Source organism: Pan paniscus, chromosome 3 (genome assembly GCF_029289425.2).
Source record: "Pan paniscus chromosome 3, NHGRI_mPanPan1-v2.0_pri, whole genome shotgun sequence".
NCBI lineage: Eukaryota > Metazoa > Chordata > Mammalia > Primates > Hominidae > Pan > Pan paniscus.
The window spans coordinates 54592135-54616026 of NC_073252.2; positions in this window are offsets into that span (position 1 = coordinate 54592135).

Consider the following 23892-nt stretch of genomic DNA (forward strand, 5'->3'; position numbering starts at 1 on the left):
GCCTTCCAAGGGCTAGGATTACAGGCATGAGCCACTGTGCTTGGTCCAGATGTATTACTTTTTATGTTTGGTATTATTCTGCCAAACCAATCATGTTATTGTTTTTAATCATTGAATCATTGGATCTTTAAATAGGAGTGAGTATATAATAATAAGGCTCTTCTGTTTTCAACATCTGTGCTGGGTCATGCATTAGCATTAATTACTATAATGATTCTGTGGGGTAAGTGTTGCCCTCATAGACAAGAAAGCTGAGGTTTAGAGGTTAAAATGACACATTGGGGGTAAATAACAGACACTATATGTTGGAGTTGGGAATCAGATCCAAGTCTGACTCCAAACCCACTTTTACCACATTGCTTTTGACCTAAACTTCCATTTTGCTAAAATACCCCTCACAGCTAGTCATCTATATCATTGAAGAGCTCATGATTTGATAGATTAACCTTTCATTTTTTAGGTGACTCTAGTTAGAAAGTCTTATTTCACAATCTGATTGTTTCTTTAACTTAGGATCCAAACATGTCCAAAATAATGCAGAGTACATATGCAATCACTCGTTTATGCTGTCCAGTCATGCACTTAAAGCAATTTTCAAATGTACTCAAAGTCTCTAGGCTTCGGTACCCAGGGTTGCTTCAAGTATTTGTTCATGACACGTCAACTTGATGATTAAAATCCTTCAACAATTCTCATTCACAATCAGAATAAAATCCACATCCCTTACCATTCAGTATGCAAAACTTAAAATACATAACTTTACCCTTAAATATTTTTTCTTTCTCTGACTTCATAAGTATAGGTTATACCTCTATAAGAAAGAAGGTAAAAAACTCTGAACAATCCCTTCTTTCAGAGAGAACTACTGTTAACATTTTAACAGACAACTTCATTCTTTTCCTATTCTTTTTTATAATGCTTACAGGAATGTTAAATACTTAGACAGATCTTAAGTACACTAGAATTATCTGTCCCTGAAATAAGTTAGGTTGCCCTGCCGCAGAATTTGTGTCTATAGTTTATTTGTATTATTTTTGAAAAAAGTAAAATAACAATACTCTTATGAATTTTTTGGTGCATAGCATCTCAGCTTCTTTTATCATTAAAGATGTATGTATCAAAAAAAAATGAGTGTATATCAAGTTGTTCATTTCTTAGTTTCTGGGGTCTTCTTAACCAGTACATAGAACTCTGTATGAATTAACTTTAGCTTATGTTTGAAGTAGTAGTTTGTTTATAGTGTCATGGATTTTAAAATCAAACTCAGTTTTTATTTCTTCACTAAAACCTATTTTCATATGATATACATGTTAAATTTCCCTTTTATTTTGGTCATGCATCAAAATAAATTTACTAAGTACTAAAGAGCCAACATTATTTTATAAGTGCCTGGCAATAGGTATTCACTAGTTGAATAGTTTAATTTGAAATGAATTAATTTTAAATGGGAGTTGTTCAAAACTATGCCACTTTATTTTTCTTTTGTCCTTTGTGTTATTAAAATTTTAATTGATGATTGTGTATATTATATATATGGAGTACAATGTGATGTTTTGATATATGTTTACAGTGTAGAATGATTAAATCAATGTAATAAATTTATTGCCTCATACCATTTTTTGTGGTAAAAAAGCCACTTAAAATCTACTCTTTTAATATTTTTGAAATGTACAATGCATTATTTATTATACTCACCATTCTGTGTAATAGATCAGTAAAGTTTATTCCTCTTGTCTAACTGATATTTTGTACCCTTTGATCAGCATCTCCCCTTTTCCCATCCACTTCTCTCTCCCAGCCTCTGGTAACCACCATTCTACTTCTATGAATTCACCTTTTTTTAGATTGCACAGATAGCTGAGATCACATAGTATTTACCTTTTTGTGCCTGGGTTATTTCATTTAGTATAATGTCTTCCAGGTTCCTGTCACAAGTGACAGGATTTCTTTCTTTTATAGGGCTGAATAGTATTCCATTGAGTATATATGCCACATTTTGTTTTCATTCATATGATGATGGACATTAAGATTGCTTCCATATCTTAGCTGTTGTGAATAATGCTGCAGTGAACGTGGTGGTACAGATACCTCTTTGACACACTGACTTCAGTTCCTTTAGCTATATGTCCAGAAGTGGGATTGCTGGATCATATGGTAATTCTATTTTTAGTTTTCTGTCTCCATGCTGATTTTAATACTGGCTGTTTTAATTTACATTCCCAATGTCAGTGCACAAGTGTTCCCTTTTCTCCACACCCTGTCAACACTTTTATCATTTTGATAATAGTAATTCTAACAGGTGTAAGGTGATACCTTGTGTTAATTTGCATTTTTCTGATTAGTGATGATGAGCATCTTTTCATATATTTGTTGGCCATTTGTATCTTTTTTAGGAATATCTGTTTACATCCTTTGCCCATGTTTTAATTGAGTTCATTTTCTTATTAGTGGCTTGAGTACCTTATGTATTTTGGATATTAGCCCCTTACAGATGTATGATTTATAAATATTTTCTTCGAATTCATGGGTTGTCTCTTCATTCTATCATTCGCTTCACTATGCAGAAGCTTTTTAGTTTGACGCAGCGCCATGTATTTTTTGTTGTCTGTGTTCTTGGGGTTATATCCGAGAAATCTTTGCCCATACCAGTGTTATGGAGCATTTCCCCTATGTTTTGTTCATGTAGTTTTATAGTTTCAGGTCTTATGTTTAAGTCTTTAAACCATTTTGAGTTGATTTTTATATGTGGTGTGAGATAAGGATCCAGTTTCATTCTTCTGCATGTGTATATTCAGTGTTACCAACACCATTTATTGAAGAGACTGGCTTCATTGTGTAGTGTTGGCATATGTATTGAAAGCCAATTGACTATAGGTGTGTTGGTTTATTTCTGGGCTCTCCTGTTCCACTAGTCAACATATCTGTTCTTATGCCAGTATCATGCTGTTTTGATTACTATCGTTTTATAATAGATTTTGAAGTCAGGTAGTGTGATGCCTCCAACTTTGTTCTTTATGTTTAAGATTGCTTTGGCTATTCAGGTCTTCTCTGGTACCATACAAATTATGGTATTGTTATTTCTATTTTTGTGAAAAATGACGTTGGAATTTTGATAGGGGTTGTTATGAGAAAAACCTGGGACTATAATGTTCCAACTCAAAGTGGGAAGGAGCCGAGAGACCAAAGAATGACTGGGACAAGTCCAGCTTGAGGAGCAGATGAGTTTATTAGGACTTAATTACAGGAGAGTCTTGGATGGCAACAGGACACCACTAGAGCTCTGTGCCACCTCCCATCTCTAAACTGCTTTTAAGCTAATTTCCTGGCTCTTTGCCTATTGTGTTTGAGCAATAAGACTGTTTTTCTTGGTACGTTCTCAGATACTCTCTAGAATATTTAGATTCTCAGGGACACGTGCTCCTCGCCTCCACACCATGGTGTTGACTCATCGCCCAGCCTTCAGGATTTGGGCAGTGGACATACACCCTTAAGCAACCTTGTGGGGGACCTGTCATACTACAGGGATTGGATTGAACCTGTAGATTGTTTTGGCTAGTATGGACATTTTAACAATGGCTATGGTTCGGATCTGTGTCCCCACCAAAATCTCATGTTCTATTGTAATCCTCAATGTGGAGGTTGGGCCTGGTGGGAGGTGATTGGATCATTGGGGGTGGATTTCCCCTTTTGGTGCTTGTGATAGAGCTCTCACGAGATCTGGTCATTTAAAAGTGTGTGGCACCTCCCCACCCTCCTTCTGTGCTAGCCACGTAAGATGTGCTTGCCTCCCCTTCACTTCCTGCTGTGATTGAAAGTTTCCTGAGGTCTCCCAAGAAGCAGATGCCAGCATCATATTTCCTGTACAACCTGCAGAACCATGAGACAATTAAACCTTTTTTCTTTATAAATTAACCATTTTCAGGTATTTCTTTATAGCAATGCAAGAAAGGACTAATACAACAATATTCTTCCAATCCAGGAACACAGGATACCTTTACATCTATTTGTGTTGTCTACTATTTCTTTCATCAGTGTTTTATAGTTTTCAGTATACAGATCTTTCACTTATTTGATTCAATTTACTCCTAAGTATTTTTTGATGCTATTGAGAATTAGATTGATTTCTTACTTTTTCAATAGTTCATTGTCAGTGTAAATAAATGCTACTAATTTTAGGGCCAGACATTGTGGCTCATGCCTGTAATCCCAGCACTTTGGGAGGCCGAGGTGGGCGGATCATGAGGTCAGGAGATCGAGACCATCCTGGCCAACTTGGTGAAACCCTGTCTCTACTAAAAATACAAAAATTAGCCTGGCGTGGTGGCAGGCGCCTGTAATCCCAGCTACTCAGGAGGCTGAGGCAGGAGAATCGCCGGAACCTGGGAGGTGGAGCTTGCAGTGAGCCAAGATTGCTCCATTGCACTCTAGCCCGGGTGACAGAGCGAGACTCCATCTCAAAAAAAAAAAAATAAGCTTTCAGGTTTTCACTATTAAGTATGAGGTTAGCTGTGGGCATTTCATATATGGCCTTAATTGTGTTGAGGTACGTTCCCTCTATGCCTAATTTGTTGAGTGTTTTTACCGTGAAATGCTGTTGAATTTTTCAAATGCTTTTTCTGCATCTATTGAAATGATCAAATGGTTTTTGTGCTGCACTCTTGTTAATATGGTATGTTATATTTATTGATTTGCATATGTTGGCCCATTCTTGCATCCCAGGGATAAATCCCACTTGATCATGGTGAATGATCTGTTTAATATGCTGTTGAATTTAGTTTGCTGGTATTTTGTTGAAGATTTTTGCATTGATGTTTATGAGGGATATTGGCCTGTAATTTTTCTTTTTTTGTAATGTCCTTGTTAGGTTTTCATCTCAGGGTAATTCTGGTCTCATAAAGTGAGTTTGGAAGTATTCCTCCTTCAAAATTTTGGAAGAGTTTGAGGATTGGTATTAGTTCCTCTTTAAATGTTTGGTAGAATTCTGCCATGCAGCCATCTGATCTTGGGCTTCTCTTTGATGGGAGATATTTTTATTATTCATTCAATCTTCTTCTTTGTTCAGGTTTTCTGTTTTCTTCTGGATTCAGTCTTGCTAGATTGTTTGTTTCTAGGAATTTATCCGTTTCTCCTGAGTTATCCAACTTGTAGATGTATAATTTTTAATAATAGTCTCTTATGATCCTTGGCATTTTGTAGTATCAGTTGTAGTGGCTCCACTTTCATTTCTGAGTTTACTTATTTTAACATTCTTTTTTTCTTAGTCTGGATAAAGGTTTATCAATTTTGTTTATTTTTCAAAGTACCCTATGCCACTTTAAATGCAGTCGACCTGTGGTATCTGTGGGGATTGGTTCCAGGACCCTCTGAGGTTACCAAAACCTGTGAATGCTCAAGTCTCTTATATAAAATGGTGTAGTGTTTGCCTATAACCTATGGACATCCTCCTGCATACTTGAAATAATTTCTAGATTACTTATAATACCTAATACAGTGCCTACACATAACTTCATTTGTGTGGATTTAACATAGTATTAGCACATGGTAAATTCAAGCTTTGCTTTTTGAAACTTTGTAGATTTGTTGTTGTTTTTTTTTAATCCATGATTGGTTGAATCCATACATGCGGAACCCATGGATACAGAGGGGCTACTGTAATCAACTCTGTTTAAATGTATTTAAAATGTTTACTGTTTGCATTGTATTCATCTGAATTTATTTCTTACTAAGCGAACTTTTTTCCTATGGTAATTTTCATGTGAAGTTTTCCTCACGTTCAGTTAATACATTGACAGGTCTGCCTTTTGTCCTTTGTTTGTTCTTATACATCTGTTTTTTTTCTCATACCAACCTAGTCTTCCTACATTCAGCTTCACTTTCTCCCTTATTATCCATCCTGCCAAATTACTTTTCCTAAGCTTAAATGTGTTACAGTTTTGGTCAAAATAATGTACAGTTTCCCCGCTGTGTATCTGACTAAGCCTAGATTCCTCATTTTTAAGTTTTTACAAATATTGTTCCAAACTTTTCAGTTTTATTTTTCATTATTTCCTTATGTATATTTCTTAAACATGCCTCTTCTTAATTTTTGCACCTTGCCTTGGCACATATGTTTCCCTCATGGAGCAACCTTTCTTAAGGAAAGGTTGTCAGAAACCTGCCTATTCTTTGTGTGTGTGTGTGTGTTTTTTTTGAGACAGAGTTTTGCTCTATTGCACAGGCTAGAGTGCAGTGGCGCAATCTCGGCTCACTGCAACCTCCGCCTTCCGATTTCAAGTGATTGTCCTGTCTCAGACTCGCGAGTAGCTGAGATTACAGGCACCTGCCACCACACCAGGTTAACTTTTGTATTTTTGACAGGGTTTCACCATGTTGGCCAGGCTGGTCTCGAACTCCTGACCTCAGGTGATCCACCCACCTCAGCCTCCCAAAGTGCTGGAATTACAGGCATGAGCCACCGCACCTGGCCAGAAACCTGCCTATTCTTCATGGACCAGCTCAGGGTTTACTTTCTTTACTATCAACTACTACTAACTGTGCCTACAAATTGGATAACTTAGAAGGAATGGATAAATTCCTAGAAACATACAACCTACCAAGTCTTGATTCAAGACTGAATCAGGAAGAAATAGAAAATCTGAGCAGACCAACAAGTAAGGACATAGAATCTAATTAGTCTCCCATCAAAGAAAAGCCAGGAACAGATGACTTCATAGTGGAATTCTACCAAACATTTAAAGAAGAGCTAATAACAATCCTCAAACTCTTCCAAAAAGTTGAACAGGAAATACTTCCAAACTCATTTTATGAAGCCAACATTACCCTGATACCGAAGCCAGACAAGGACACTATAACAAAAGAAAATTACAGGCCTATATCCCTGATTGTGAAAGGAGACTGTGGCTTGGAATGTTAATGTTAATGAATGTTATATAATGAATGTTAATTAATATCCAGATTCTTTTGTAACCTCTCTTTCTTCTAAACTCTATAGTACTTTGTACCAGTCTTAAAGGACTTAACCATTTCCTTTATTGTGGTTGAATTTTTGCCATTCCCCTCCTCATTTCAACAATGTATAAAAACAATTTATATAAAGCTTACCGTTGGATAAAACTGCAGGGCAGAGCTACAGTTGTGACCCTGAAAGCCCTCTGGCAGTTGGCTTGTGGAGGACAAACATAGGAGATAACAGCGTGATGAGAGCTAAGGTGGGCTGTGGAAGGACACTAACCCAGTGGGAGTGGGGATGAGAAAAAGAGCCTATTACTTTTTGAGGACAGTGATGGAGCCTTCATCTCTTGTAGTACCTTGCTTTATAGATACTAATAAGAATTTGTTGAATTTCTAGTGAGATATAAAGCATAATGTGTTCCACGTTTTCACCATATGTAAGGATGTGATTAGAAGGGTGAGTGTATGTACACACATGCACAAAAATTCAGAAATGTTTAATCTAGAACATATTGATTGAAATGTGATGGTATCACACTTTCTAAAACTAGGACACACAGGGATTAATTAGGTCATGCTGGAATCTGGTTGTTTGATTCCCTTATTTCATTTAACAAACATTTATTTTGCACCAATTATGTACAGAGCTGGGTTATTAAAAAATGAGACATAGAGTGACCTCAAGTTGTTCCTGCACTAGGAGAAGTGGATGTGTCTGATAGAAAGTGCTAGAGGAGTGCATTGACTGATTTCTAACATCCATGTTAAGTGGCTCAATAAGTAAGGGGTTTTTAGAAATAGACTGTTGATAACTTTTTGCCTTGGTTCTGCCACATAGTTACCGCAAAGGTATAGTCTTTGGGAGGTGTGTAAACCTGTGACTTATGTATTCTGTATTTTAGAATAAGTGGTCAAGCTTAAATTTCTGTAGATGTCAATTAGCAAAGAGGCCCAGTCTGTGATATGTGATACAATCGTTCTTGACCAGATTTTGTCCTTTAGGCATGCCAAGTGTTTAATCTTGTAAACCTCTGATCAGAATCAAAGTGTCAGGCTGGTTGCACTTTTATTTTTCCTGAGGCAAACAACATATATTCAAATTGGAGTCAAAACTTCTTGTAATCACCCACCTCCTTCCAACTATTCTGTCCCATTTTCACTCTGTCCTTTTCCTCATCTTACGTATTCTATTTTTCTAGAGTCAGAGAATTCAGAACGAGCTAAGAATGGCAAAAAACAGTTTAGCCTGTCTACAGGCTGCTGTAATTCCAACCATTGCCAGTAGAATGGGCTTAGGTGGGACTTGGCCATTGACTTCATATTTTACAAATGTATGGGGACACTGAGGAGCTGAGCCTGCCTGAGCCTGCAGAATCTTGACACGCAGGTACGGTTCTGGGTCTTCTCTCGGGGCCTGGTTACAACATCAAAAAATTTCTTTTGGAAACCTATCCTGATTGTCCTGGACTATTGTTCCCCATCCTCTCTCCCCACCTCCTACTTGGCATCCCAGCAGCATCTGCTTGAATCTATGACTGGGATTTATTACATTCTGCCTTGCTTAGATTATTTACACACTAATCTCCTTTGTTGAATTCTGAATTACTTTAGAGCACTTAGTACAGTGCCTGATAATTGAACTCAATATGATCAGTGCCTTCTCTTAAAGTTTTAAAGGGGTATAATCCTCTTCTGGAGTTTTGAATCAAGTTCTGAATCAATTGTGAAGTAGATATGAGAGTCAGATATTGATGATAAAGCTGGAAAAGAGATTGTGGCTTGGAACCAAGGCCAAACTGAGTTTGTTCTTCGTTGCTCTAAATTGAACATACCCACATAGTCGCTGACTGAAGACCTTCCTCCCCACAGGGTAGGATCTACCCTGGGGAAGGGAGGAGTGAGTCTAAGCACTGCAGCTGCCTGGGGAAAGGCTAGATCCTAGAAAGGGGCCTAGACCATGCATATGCAATGCCTTTTCTCCCAAATCTTGCCAAGTTACTCTCTTGTCTGATGGGGTGGGATGAATGGTGGAGCCCTGAAAGAGGGAGGCTTTCTTTCCAATACTTCTAAAGGGGGAAGACTTTTCTGTTCAATTAGCTGAGTCAAGAAAATGGAGAAATCCCTCACTCCAAAGACCCTGAGACAGCCCTAGTATTGCCCTGACATCCTATGGATAGAAGGTAATCAGAGCCTGTGGGCCAAAGGTAACTTGTGGAGCATGAGATAAATAACCTCTTTCTGGTATAGATTCTAAAACTGACCTGACCTCCAGAGATAGTTGGCTGTGGCATCAGGCAAGGCCTGCCTTCCACTCTGTCATCTCAAGAATGAAGTAATACCAGCCAATGTAAATCTGTGCACTTAAAAAAAAATCACATTGATGTCCTAGGCACAAAGCAGTATTTGTCAGAATTAATCTGTCTCTTTTGACCTCTTTATAAGTTGATATATTTCTTTGTGGTTATTTTATTGTGAAGATTAGTGGATTTAATTAAAAATAATAGAATTATAGACTCTAAAGCTGGAAGGGAATTAGAGATCATATAGTCCAACTCACTCTGGTTTTGCTTGGCCAAATTGAAGCCCAGCAAACTTCAATTTACTTGTCCAAGTTTTCTTAGAAGGTCTGCAAAGGAAGAGTTTCTCTTTATTTTCTGTATCATTATCCTTTAAGGTTCTGTATATGAATACCTTGGAGGCTGGCATAAGTAGGGTGGTCTTCTTTGAGAAACACCTACCCAAATCATACAGCTCAAGAGAGATGATCTGGGATTGGAACAGGAAACAGGAATATGAGAGAAGAATAGAAAACTTGGAGTAAGTAGGAGAGGTATCCTTCCCAAGCTGTACTTCCTAGTGTTACAATAGCATCACAATCTAGGTGTATTTTTATGTCCAAACATTTGGCTTGTAGGCCGGTCTAAAATTTCAGGGGAGGAGTCAGAAACAACTATCATAGTTGCCCAATGTCATTAATTGTTGCATGGGCAGCTTGATATAATAGAAATGGCTTGGACTATGGAAAGAGACAGAAGTTCAAATTCTGTCCATACTGCTGTGTAACCTTGGGTCAGTTCTTAATTTCTTAGACAATTTCCTCTGTGTGAAATAGGGATATTGGTCACAGCCTCATGGGGTTTTTAATTGTGAGGTTTAAATAAGGGAAAGTCTGAAGCACTAGTGACTGCCTGCAGTGGCACAGTGACTGGACCATCAATAGATATTAGGGTTCATGCCCTTCCTGTTTGTAGCATTGAGGTGGTTTCCAACGTGTGCTCCTAGTGTACTGTACCAATTCCATCATGTCTCCTGTGACTGGAACAGAGTCTAGGCCCTACTGTTATCACCTGGTTTCTGAGCAAGGGGGACTTGGAAGTCTGACCAGGGACAGAAGGCCTTGAGTGGATATGGCCTTGATCCTTACTCTGCCTACAGAGTCTCACTAATGTGATGTTCTTCTACCACCATACCAGGAAGTTTGTCCTGCTTCATTCAGTCTGCAGCCCAGAGCTCTCCAACCTTTTGAGCATCCCTCTCATTCTGGTGCAGAACTATTTGGCTCATTATTCTATGGAGGAAGATAACTAGTTGCTCTGTCCTTCATTAGGAAAGGCTCCCTACTCCACTATAGGTTTCACTGGGTTAGTGAACCAGTCTTTGGATTTGGAACATCCTGAGTGACTGCTCAGTTGACTAGTTGGTTGGTGGATTAAACAATCAGCTTGCGCAAGCTTTGAGTCTGCTATAGGAGGAATCCATTCTCTGTAAAAGCAGCTGACAGATTTTAGTGAGGTTGTGATGAGAGAAATTACTTTTGAGGTTAGTGTAATATATTTTGATTTCTCCAAAGAACAAATTTGTTTCTAAATTTAGAAGGGAAAGTAATCTTAAACTTCAGAATGGCTTAATTGTGGATGGGAGACTTGGATTACTTTTTCTCTGCTTTACGCGGGGCAAGAAATTTTCCTGACAGCCAATTTTAGGTAATGGCAATAATACCTAATAGTAGTTCTTGATAATAGTAGTTCTTGATATACTTAAGGAAGTTTTTTTCCCATTAGTAGTCATAGCTATTTATTAGGCAGTAGAGCAGAGTGGTTAAAGATACAGGCTCTAGAGACAGATTTCTGGGGTTTGTATCTTGGTTCTGCCATTTACTTGCTGTGTGACTTTGGGCTATATTTAACCTTTCTATGTTTCATGGGCAATTTGTCAAGATTAACTACTTATATAAAGGGCTTAGACAAGGATAGCTGTATTATGTTTTTGATTGGCTACCTCTTGAGGTTCTATACAAAGCTTCTTTTCCTCTTTCAGACTTATTTACATTGAACTACATACACTGATGTGTTTTTATTTTTTACCTTTACCTTTAATATCTTGCCTGCATTAAGCCCCTTGCTTTTCTGTACTTCTCCAAATTATGCTTTTACATCTGGATAAGATGATTGGCAGCCTATGGGAACAGGATGCTGGAGAATCCTGCAGGGAAAATGAACACAGGGTACCTTTAACTGTTGTTTCCTGACAGCAGAGGGTGCCATAATGTTTCTGGTGATAGGGATCTTCTATGTAGAATGATTTTTTTTTCTACCTGGTACTTAAAAGTAAGACCTTATCCAGGGCACTGACATTGAACACTTTTATTGTTCATTATATAATAAATGACATAAACCAAACATTAAGAATGCACAGTCATTGACTAGTTTTAAAATTTAATTAAGCATGTTTATTTTCACTGTATTTCATATCAGCCTGTTTGTATTTCTTGGGTCAGGTTTGTAGAAGTAGGGTATTTTCAAGAGTATATGGCCAATGTTATTTTCTAATGTTATGTCCTTATACATTTTGGAGCAGACAAGACATGATGAAGGAGGAATAGAGGGGGTTAAGAGGTAAAGGCAGAAGTCTGTGAGCAAGCAGTACCAGTGGCTAGAATGATGTGCAAGCTGAGCAGGATCAGATAGATGATAGTCCTAAGCAGAAAAAGTGCTGTTTGGCTTCCTAATAATTGGAAACTAGTCAGAACCAGAGAAATAAATGTGTAGACCAAGGGGGATCCAAAGTATGGCAGACAGAATTTTCCACGATGGCTGCAGCAAGATTTCTGTTCCACACGCTCATCTCCAATGTGATATTGGCACTCCTTCCATCAAAAGGTGGGACCTATGTTTTCTACCCTTGAATGTTGGTGGGTTGGTGACTATGGCTGAAGTGATGTTTTCTAGACTATGGCATAAAGGTGATAGACTTATTACCTGGGATACTATTGGGATGCGAGCTCTTGAAACCTAGCCACCATACGGTGAGGAGGCCCGTGTCACACGGAAAACCCATGTATAGGTGTTCTGGCTGACAGCCTGAACTGACATCCCAACCAACAGCTGGCATTAACTGACAGACTTATGAGTGAGGAAGCTTTTGGATGGCTCTAGCCTCAATCACCTCCTGATTGTAACTACATGACAAACTCCTAGTGAGAACTGCCCAGCTCAACCTAGTCAACCCCCAGGATCAGAAGAAATAATAATAAAATGATTGTTGTTTTCATTCACCACGTTTTGGGGGAATTTGTTACCAGAAATAATACACACAGAGTTAAGGTCCATCAGCCAGAAAGAAGGTCTGGGGTAAGATAATTAAGTCAAGGATGCATTTCCAAAGTAAAAGCTAAATAACAGAAAGGAGGTTGAGCACAGAAGAAGGGTTTGAGATCAAGGATAGGGTAGCCTATAAGGAGTCTACAGTGAAGCATACCAGGTCTGGGGTCTGTTGCTGTGGCAGACTACTTACTGTCTTGCTCCTAGTTCTTAAAAGTATGCCCACAGTTGTAGCCTCACCCACTCCCTTCTAACTTTTTATCATGGAAAATGTCAAACATACGCAAAAGTGGAGAGACTAATACAATGAATTTCCTATTTATTTCCACATGACCACCTCATGACCCCTCTTATTTATCTATATGCTTATCCACTTTTCCCCATCACATTATTTTAAAGCAAATCCTGTTCATAATATCATTCCATCCCTACATATTTCATATGTAGCTATAAAAGATAGGGACTATTTAAAAAATTTTTAAAAGCATAATCAGAATATCATTATCAAACCTAAAGTAATTAACTATTTTATATATATATTATTTGTGTATTTAAATCAGAATCCAAATAATATTAATAGCAATACTGTCATAGAGATGCAATATAAGCCACATGTGAATTTTTAGTTTTAATTTAAAAAGTAAAAGTGAAATTAATTTGTTGTTTTAAGCCAATGTACCAAAATATTATCATTATTATGTCAACACATCAGTTAAAATATTCTAATAAGATATTTTATATATATTTTTTCATACTAAGTCTTTGAAATCTGGTGTGTATTTTGCACACTTCAATTTGGACTAGCCACATGTGGGTAGTGGCTACTGAGTTGGACAGTGCAGGCCTATTTGTTGCAATTAATCTATGTGTTTCATGTTTATTTTAATCTATAGGATTCTTCCTTACCTCCCTACTCTTTTTTTTCCCCTTTTATTTATTTGTTAGCGAACTGTTTTGTTTGTCCTACAGAGTTTTCCACATTCTGGATTTTGCATTCCTGTACTATCATTTACTGTGTTCTTCTAGTTCCTGTGTTTCCTGTGAACAAGTAGCTTGATCCAGAAGCTCCAGATCAAATTTAAGTTATATTTTTGCTAAGACAACTTGCAGGTTATGTTGTGTTTTCTCATTAGGAAACACATAATGACTGGTCGCCAGTGATGATCATTGTCTTAGATCCATTACTAGGACTTGAAAAATGGTGATATTCTGTTATTCATTTTTTGTTTATTGACTGAAACATTACTATAAGGAGAAAATTTCCCTCATCAGCTTGGCAATGTAAACAACAATGATGGCTTATGTTTTCATTTTGTAAACTATTGCTTTAAAATGGATAAAAATCAGTGAAAATGCCTACTTCTTTGTCATTGTGAGAGTACTATGCAGTTACAGTTAGCTTTTCTTAAAATACAGTCATTTTTATATCTTATTATAAAAGTAACACATATTCATGATAGAAAATTTAAAAATGTGGAAAAGTAGAAAGAAGAAGTAAAAGAAAATTAGTAGCCCTTAATATACCACCCAAAGACAACTCTGTCAGCATTTTGATTTATTTCTTCACAATCTCTATTCTAAACATCTAAAAAACCTTGTTTGTGGTCATAATGTAATACATATTGTAACCTGCTTTTTTCATATAATAGAGCAAACATATCCCTGTAATACTACAGTCTCTCTGTAAACATCATTTAAATTCCTTGCACAATATTTCAATGTATAGATGTTGAGCATTTAGAGTGTTAACTGATGTTTTTTCCTTTATAAATATGCTGTGATGAAGGGTGATGTGCATAATGCATGGCCTGTATTTCAGATATTATTCTTAGGAAACGCAACGTATTTTAAAGAGATGTGCAAGGTTGGTGTGCAATGCAGCGTAACAAGATCAAATAAGAACTCCACAATCTGAGAACTCTTAATTCAAATACCAAATGTTTCTTGAGCTTCCGCTATGACTCTCTTCTAGGCAATAGGGAGATAGTAAGCAAATAGGCAATGTCTCTCCTCTCATGAGTCTTATATTTTAGCGTGCATTTGGGAAGACAGACTATAAACAAGTAAACAAATAAGATTATCTCAGACAGTGATAGCTACTATGAAGAAAATAAAACATGGAGGGGTTTTATTTGTACACACCAGATTTCAAAGACCTACTTCCAAATCTACTTTTTAAAAAGTATATTTTTATGGGGTCTCTGGCTAGACACCAATTGTGGAATGATTGAAAGTATAGGGAAGAGGATGAAGGAGGCAAAAAATGGGGTACTAAAGTGGATGAATTATTGGTAGAAGGGGAGAGAACAGACATTTTAGAATTAAAGGAGGTGTTTCAAAGAGAACCCTAAAGTGAGAGAGTCTGTTGGCTTAAATCTGCTAGCCACATAAAAAGGTCCTCAACATCATTAGCCATCAGGGAAATGAGAATCAAAACCACTTCATGCCCAGTAGGATGGCTTGTATCAAAAAGACAGATAATTAAGTGTTGGCAAGGATGTGAAGAAATTGGAAACTTCATATATTGATGGTGGGAATGTAAAATGGAGCTATTGCTTTGGAAAATAGTTTGGCAGTTCCAAAAATGGTTAAACATACAGTTAGCATATGATCCAGGAATTCCACTTCTAGGTGTATGCCCAAGAGAAATGGAAATATGTGTTCACACAAAAACTTGTGTATGAATGTTCATAGCAGCATTACTCATAATAGCCAAAAAGTTGAAACAGCCTAAATGTCCATCAATTGAGGAAAGGAAAAACAAAATGTGATATACCCATACAGTGGAATATTATTCAGCCATAAAAGGAATGAAGTACTCATACATGCTATGACATGGACGAAACTTGAAAACAATATACTGGTGAAAGAAGCCAGTCACAAAGGACCATGTATTATTGCATGATTCTGTTTATATAAAATGTTCAGATAATAGCCAAATCCATAGAGACAGAAAGTGAATTTGTGGTTGCCAGGAGTTGGCAGGAGGAGGAGATGGGATGTGACCATTAATGTTTATGGGGCTTCTTTTCGGGATGATAAAAATATTCTAATTGATTGTGGTAATAATTATGTAACTTTGTAAATATATACATGAAACATTTAATTATACAATTTAAAATGGGTAAATTTTATGGTATATATGATATAACTCATTCTCATGTGAGTTATATCTCAATAAAGCTGTTATTAAAAATGATCTGCTAACGTTGCACTCAAAACGTGTTTTTAGATGGAATTATATGATGCCTGAAATTTACTTGAAAATAATTCATTATTGGAGATCAGAGTTTTAGATAAAACAAGATTGCCCATGATTTGATAATTGTAGAAGCTGAGATATGAGTATAAGGGGGTCCATAATACTATTTTCTCTACATTTCTATGTATTTGATATTTTCCATAAAAACATTCACAATTTATTTAAGGACTTTGATTCTGGGGTAATTACAAGCAGATCATAACCATGAGAGTTGGAACAGCACTGGCTAATAGCCTGACCTCCAGAAGCAGTCTGCATATTTTGAATCCTGGCCTTGCTGTGTGTCCCTGGGCAAAATATGTAACTTGTTTATGCCCCAGTTTCTTCATCTATAAAATGGAGGTTTAAAAACATCTACATCATAGGGATGTTACGAGTATTAATGAGTTCATATTCACAAAGTGCTTGAAACTTTTCCCTTAAAAACGAAGGGTTTTACATTTATGTCTTTAATCCATCTAGAGTTAATTTTTGTATAAGATGTAAGGAAGGGGTCCAGTTTCTGTTTTCTGCATATGGCTAGCCAGTTTTCCCAACACCATTTGTTAAATAGGGAATCCTTTCTCCATTGCTTGTTTTTGTCAGCTTTGTTGAAGATCAGATGGTTGTAGATGTGTGGTGTTATTTCTGAGGTCTCTGTTCTGTTCCATTGGCCTATATATCTGTTTTGATACCACTATCATGCCATTTTGGATACTGTAGCCTTATAGTATAGTTTGAAGTCAGCCTTTTGATGACTTCAAGTTTTGTTGAAGTGATGCCTCCAGTTGTGTTCTTTTTGCTTAGGATTGTCTTGGCTATGCGGGCTCTTTTTTTGGTTCCATATAAAATTAAAGTAGTTTTTTTCTAATTCTGTGAAGAAAGTCAATTGTAGCTTGATGGGAATAGCATTGAATCTATAAATTACTTTGGGCACTATGGCCATTTTCACAATATTGATTCTTCCTATCCATGAGCATGGAATTTTTTTCCATTTGTTTGTGTCCTCTCTTATTTCCTTGAGCAGCAGTTTGTAGTTCTCCTTAAAGAGGATCTTCACATTCCTTATAGGTTGTATTCTTAGGTATTTTATTCTCTTTGTAGCAATCGTGAATGGGAGTTCACTCATGATTTGGCTCTCTGCTTGTCTTATTGTTGGATTAAAGACTTAAATGTAAAACCCAAAACCATAAAAAACCTAAAAGAAAACCTAGGCAATACCATTCAGGACACAGGCCTGGGCAAAGACTTCATGACTAAAATACCAAAAGCAATTGCAACAAAATCCAAAATTGACAAGTGGGATCAATTAAACTAAAGAGCTTCTGCACAGCAAAATAAACTATCATCAGAGTAAACAGGCAACCTACAGAATGGGAGAAAATTTTTGCCGTCTACCCATCTGACAAAGGTCTAATATCCAGAACCTACAAAGAACTTAAACAAATTTACAAGAAAAAGACAAACAACTCCGTCAAAAAGTGGGCAAAGGATATGAACAGACACTTCTCAAAAGAAGACATTTATGCAGCCAACAAACATATGAAAAAAAAGCTCATGATCACTGGTCATTAGAGAAATGCAAATCAAAACCACAATGAGATACCATCTCATGTCAGTCAGAATGGTGATTATTAAAAAGTCAGGAAACAACAGATGCCGGCAAGGGTGTGGAGAAATAGGAATGCTTTTACACCGTTGGTGGGAGTGTAAATTACTTCAACCATTTTGGAAGACAGTGTGGTGATTCCTCAAGGATCTAGAACCAGAAATACCATTTGACCCAGCAATCTCATTACTGGGTATATACCTAATGGATTATAAATCATTCTACCCTAAAGACACATGCACACGTATGTTTACTGTGGCACTATTTACAATAGCAAAGACTTGGAACCCACCCAAATGCCCATCAATGATAGACTGGATAAAGAAAATGTGGCACATATACACCATGGAATACTATGCAGCCATAAAATCGAATGAGTTCATGTCCTTTGCAGGGACATGGATGAAGCTGGAAACCATCATTCTCAGCAAACTAACACAGGAAAAGAAAACCAAACACTGCATGTTCTTACTCATAAGTGGAAGTTGAACAATGAGAACACATGCACACAGGGAGGGGAACATCACACCCCGGGTCCTGTTGGGGTATAGGAGGCAAGGCGAAGGAGAGCATTAGGACAAGTACCTAATGCATGCGAGGCTTAAAACATAGATGATGGGTTGATAGGTGCAATAAACCACCATGGCACATGCATACCTATGAAATGAACCTGCAAATTCTGCACCTGTATCCCAGAACTTAACGTAAAACAAACAAACAAACAAACATACAAAAAACAAACAAAAAAAAAAGAAGGAAGGAAGGTAGGCAGGAATGATTTTCTTCTTATTTTTAAAGGAAGAACTTTATCTTCTCTCTCTTCTTGCTTTTAAATTGAGGCTATGCTTTTACTTTAAACATCTGTACTAGCTGCTCATCTGCAGGGACATAAGTGCTGTTGACATGCCCAAGGGAAAGTGTGGCTCAGATGCCGAAAGCAGAGCAGGAAGTCAGGGCAGCCTGTCCTCATCAGCCTGCTGTTCCTAGACACTTAGCACACTGTTTTTTTTGTTTCTTTGTTTTGTTTTTGTTTTTGTTTTTCAGATGCTCTGGGAGTGCATTTCCATAGAATATGTTGAAAGAGGCAGATTCCCTCTTTTCCTTCTGGCTGCTGTTCAATCTTACCTTACCCTTACAGCTGACCTTGGAAGCCATTTTCCTGTTTGCAGTGAAGTGGGAGGATAGAAGAGATATTGTGCTTCTCAGTGGTGGTTTTGTTAATGTTTTCTATTCAAATGCTTAAAAATTATCTCTTTGCCCTGAAAGCATACAGTAGCTCCAGTTAGAGGGCCAGGTATAGGTTTCCTTTTCTCTACATGGATGAGTGCACTTATAGGCTCACATCCACTCTTGTCAGGAATAATTTTCCACTATGTTTTTTTCCATTGCTGAAGCATGATTCTCTGTCTGACCCCGACCTTGGGATGGATCCTTGGATTACCTCCATGGAGATATTCTTGATTTTGTCATAGAAGGAATGAGCTTTTCCTTGCTGTCAACTACCTATCTCTCATCCCTTTCTACCCCACAGACCCTCAATTCTCATCCATTGATTTATTTGCTTAGTAAGAATTTGTTGTCTGTCCACTGCATGAGGAATGCTGTACTCAAGGCTTTGGGGATTCCACAAAAGGAAGAAAGGTAATTCCTGTCTAGTTAAATAATTAAAATGCATAAGTAAACTTCTGTAGCAAATTACCAATGTCTTATGACACTTTCCTTGCTTATACTTATATATTAGTCCATTTTCACAGTGCTATAAAGATGCTACCTGAGACTGGCTAATTTATAAATAAAAGAGGTTTAATTGACTCACAGTTCCACATGGCTGGAGAGGCCTCAGGAAATTTATAATCATAGCAGAAGGTGAAGGGGAAGCAAGGCACATCTTACATGGTGGCAGCAGAGAGCAAGAATGAGGTGGGAACTGCCAAACACTTTTAAACCATCAGATCTCATGAGAACTCCCTCACTATCATGATAACAGCATGAGGGAATCCACCCCCACGATCCAATCTCCTCCCACCAGTTCTCTCGCTCAACATGTGGGGATTACAATTCGAGATGAGATTTGGGTGGAAACACAAGCCAAACCATATCAACTTATAACACTTGTAAAATCTTCTATCTTTGTAATTTTCCATTTAGAACCCCCCATCTTTATTCTAATTCTTCCCTTTATTCAAATCCCCCTCTATGAGAAGTAAGCTTCTTATTTTGATGCTTTTATATCCTTTACCCACCTGACTCATGTCCAACACACGGGAGTCTGTTTCTCTTCCTTTTTCCCTTCTCTCCCTCCTTCCCTCCCTTCCTTCCTCCCCACTTTCCTTCCTTCCTCCCTCCCTCTCCACTTTCCGCCTTCCCTCCCTCTCAGTATTTGGATTGTGGTAAAAACTTTATAGAAACCATTCATATACTTAGAGTTACTCTTTTTAGACTTACCAGACCATCAATACTTTACAGTGGCTCCCAGTTGCTTCCTGGAGCGGGGTGGAGCAGCTGCAGATGAGCCTGAAGACATAAGCCAACAGAAGATGATGTAGTACTTGATTTTCATGATAAGAAATTTGGATTGTATTCAGAAAGTAATGGTAATTAATGCATCACATATATTTATTGAACATTTACTATGGACAAGCACTGTTCAAGGCTTGAGGATATAGCAGTGATTAGGTCAGATGAAGTCCCTACCTTTATTAAGGGACTTGTATTCTAATGGGAGGAGATAGATAATACACACAGAAATAAAGCAGTGATATGTGGTATAAAGAAGATAGAGTATTGTGAAGGAGAGGGTCTGATTGGGGACAGTTGCTTTAGCTAGGGTGGTCCACTCAGGCATTTCTGAGGTGAGAACTGAAAATGGGAAGGAGAGAAGCATGCTGTCGTGGGGGATGGGGCAGGCTGGGGGGCGCAGAGCATGCCAAGCACAAAGAACAGCAGACACAGAGCACCCGAGATGGAACCAAGTGTGGCTTCTTTAGGGAGAAAGAAAGAGGCCAGAGTGGCTGGAGCATGGTGCTGGGTGTGAGTAGAACAAGGCGTGCTGGAGAGTTTAAAAGCTGGTCCATTCACGTAGATCTTGGAATGCCGTGTCAAGAAGTGTAGATGTTTATTCTGGTCATTGGGAAGCTCTGGACAGTTCTAAGAAAGACAGTTCATCTGATTTTACCTTTAAATATCATTTTGGTAGTTACCTGGTCTGTAAGAGACACAACAGGTTTTCTTACACAGTTGACACAACCCTATTCCCCTCTGGTCACCAAAATCCTCCAGCAGACACCAGCTGGGTGTCTTCCAATTCAATTCTGATGCTACCTGGAGTTAGAGTCACATCCCATAAGTCACATCCCGTAAGTCAGTCCCACAAGACTGCCCCCATACTATACATGCCAAGTGGCAAGTAGTAGATTGTTACTTATAATTCTGACTGACTGGCTATAAATCGGAATTCTCATGACCCTCTTTTTGGGTTTGATTAATTTGCTAGGATGGCTCACAGAACACAGGAAACACATTTACTAGTTTATTATAAAGGATATTACAAGGCATACAGATGAATGATCAGCTGAAGAGATGCATAGGGTGAGGAATGGTGTGGAGCTTCCATGTCCTGTCTGGGCACGCTAACCTCCATGTACCTCCACATGTCCAGCAACCTGGAAGCTCTCTGAGCTCTCCTTTGGGGTTTTTATGGAGGCTTCCTTTTATCACACAATTGGTTCCCTTGGCAACCAGCCCCATCCTGAAGCTATCCAGGAGCCCACCAAGAGTCACCTCGTTAGTTCAAAAAATGCTGCTATTGTGCAGAAAATTCCAAGTGACTTAGGAACTCTATGTCTCTTATCACTCAGGAAGTTACAAAGGTCTTAGGAGTTTTGCGTCAGGAACTGTGGTCAAACACCAAATACTAGAACAAAAGATTCTCGCACCCCTTTCTACCATGGCTTTAGGAGCTCTACATCAGGAACCCGGGGTGGAGACCAAAATATATATTTATTATTTCACACCTGGAGAATAGCCTATAGTGAGGCAAGAAACAGAAGAACCAGGCCGGGTGCGGTGGCTCATGCCTGTAATCCCAGCACTTTGGGAGGCCGAAGTCGGTGGATCACTTGAGGTCAAGAGTTCGAGACCAGCTTGGCCAACATGGTGAAACCCTATCTCTACTTAAAATACAAAAATTAGCCAGGGATGATGGTGGGCACCTGTAATCCCAGTATTCAGGAGGCTGAGTTGGGATAATCACTTGAACCCAGGAGGTTGAGGATGCAATGAGCCGAGATCACGCCACTGCACTCCAGCCTGGGAGACAGAGAGAGACTCTAACTAAAACAAAACAAAACAAAACAAAACAAAACAACACAACAAAAAAATCAGGAGAACCAGTTAAGATGCTGTTGCAGTCCAGGGACAAGATTAGAGTGACTCTAACCGGGGTTGTAGCAGAGGGTCACATGTCTAGGAAGTGGTAGATAGAAACTCAGTGTGTCTTACCCATTCCCCTGACCAGTCCGGAGCAGCAACCTAATGCCACGCAGGAACACAGGCAAATGATGAAGAAGAACAGTATTTACAACTGAGAGAGAAGCTGCTGAGTTTCCGAGGCTCTCATTTTGTTTTACTCTATTTATTTATTAGTTCATAATCAGGCAGGGTTTTATGTCTCACACTGCTGTTAAGCACCTCATGAAATGGAAGAAACAAAACTAGGGTAACAGGAGGCTTTGCTAAGTGTGCTACTGTAAATTTTTTCTGAGATGTCAAGTGAAGCCATCAGGCTTTTTGAGAGATTTATTTGATATGTGGACAGAGGAGAAAATTGCCAATATTCTTCTGTTTTTAACATAAACTTATTCCCCCAAAATGTTGGCCAACCTTTCTTCACCCCAACTTCTCTTTCGCCCTCTCTCCTTCCTTACTAGGCCCTATATGATCTGGCCCCATTACCTGGCTCCCTTCTCTCCCACTTGTTATTTCTCCCAGCCACATCGACCTCTTCATGGCTTCTAGAACATGCCAGATAGTGTTGGCATTTGCTGTTCCTTTGGCACGCATGCTCTTCTTTCCAGTAGTTGTATGACTTGATCTCCTAGGTCCTCTGGTCTTAGTTTAATCCCCAATCCCTCTCTGAAAGGCCAACAGAGACATATTTGGCTTATTTGGTATGTTAAAATTATATGGGAAACATTGTCAAATAAGAAATGATATTTAGCTTCCTTGAGTTGTATTTCTAAGACTATGTTATTAATATGTATTCTGAAATTGTGAGAGTCCTAAAATCTTATATGTCTTGGTATATGCAGTAAATTGTTTTATTCTGATGCTTTTCTTCTAAAAGCTTTTTGCAAATTCTAAAGTGTTTGGTGTTCAAGGAAATTAATGGGAAGGACTCTGACAACTAATCAAGAATACAGGTTTTAAGGATAACTTCGGAGATCATACCATTGGACTAGGTAAAAATTTCTGGAATTCTAATAAAAAATTGATGTGTTCATGAAATTGCTAACTCAGCATCAAGCAAAACAAGAATTACATGGAACTGAACTGATGAAAGACTAAAAAATGATTTTTTAAAAATGACTTTTTGTTTGAAACATTGCTGATTCTTTTTATATACTGTTTTCCAGAGTCAAGAAAACTTTATGGCTGGGTGTGGTGGCTAACGCCTGTAATCCATGCACTTTGGGAGGCGGAGGTGGGTGGATTGCTTAAGCTCAGTAGTTGGAGACCAGCCTGGGCAACATGGCAAAAACCTGTCACTACAGAAAATACAAAAATCAGCTGGGCGGGGTGGCATGCACCTGTAATCCCAGCTACTCAGAAGGCTAAGGCAGGAGAATTGCTTGAGCCCAGGAGGTGGAGGTTGCAGTAAGCCAAGATTACACCATTGCTCTCCAGACTGGGCAACAGGAGTAAAACCTCGTCTCAACACAAAACAAAACAAACAAACAAAAAACAAACAATAACAACAAAAGAAAAGTTTACCTACAGTAAAAAAAGAAAAGAAAAGTTGCTTACAGCCATTGGGTAAATTATACTTTTATGAGCAAAATGGAAACATTTACCTTTCTCTGTACCTAATTTCTCCAAAATTTCTAAACTATTCAAGAGTATTATTATTTTTATAACAATATATTTATTTGCATTACTTCAATAAGAATGTACAAAAGCCAAAATTGACAAATGGGATCTCAGTAAACTAAAGAGCTTCTGCACAGCAAAAGAAACTACCGTCAGAGTGAACAGGCAATCTACAAAATGGGAGAAAATTTTCACAACCTACTCATCTGACAAAGGGCTAATATCCAGAATCTACAATGAACTCAAACAAATTTACAAGAAAAAAACAAACAACCCCATCAAAAAGTGGGCAAAGGGCATGAACAGACACTTCTCAAAAGAAGACATTTATGCAGCCAAAAGACACATGAAAAAATGCTCATCATCACTGGCCATCAGAGAAATGCAAATCAAAACCATAATGA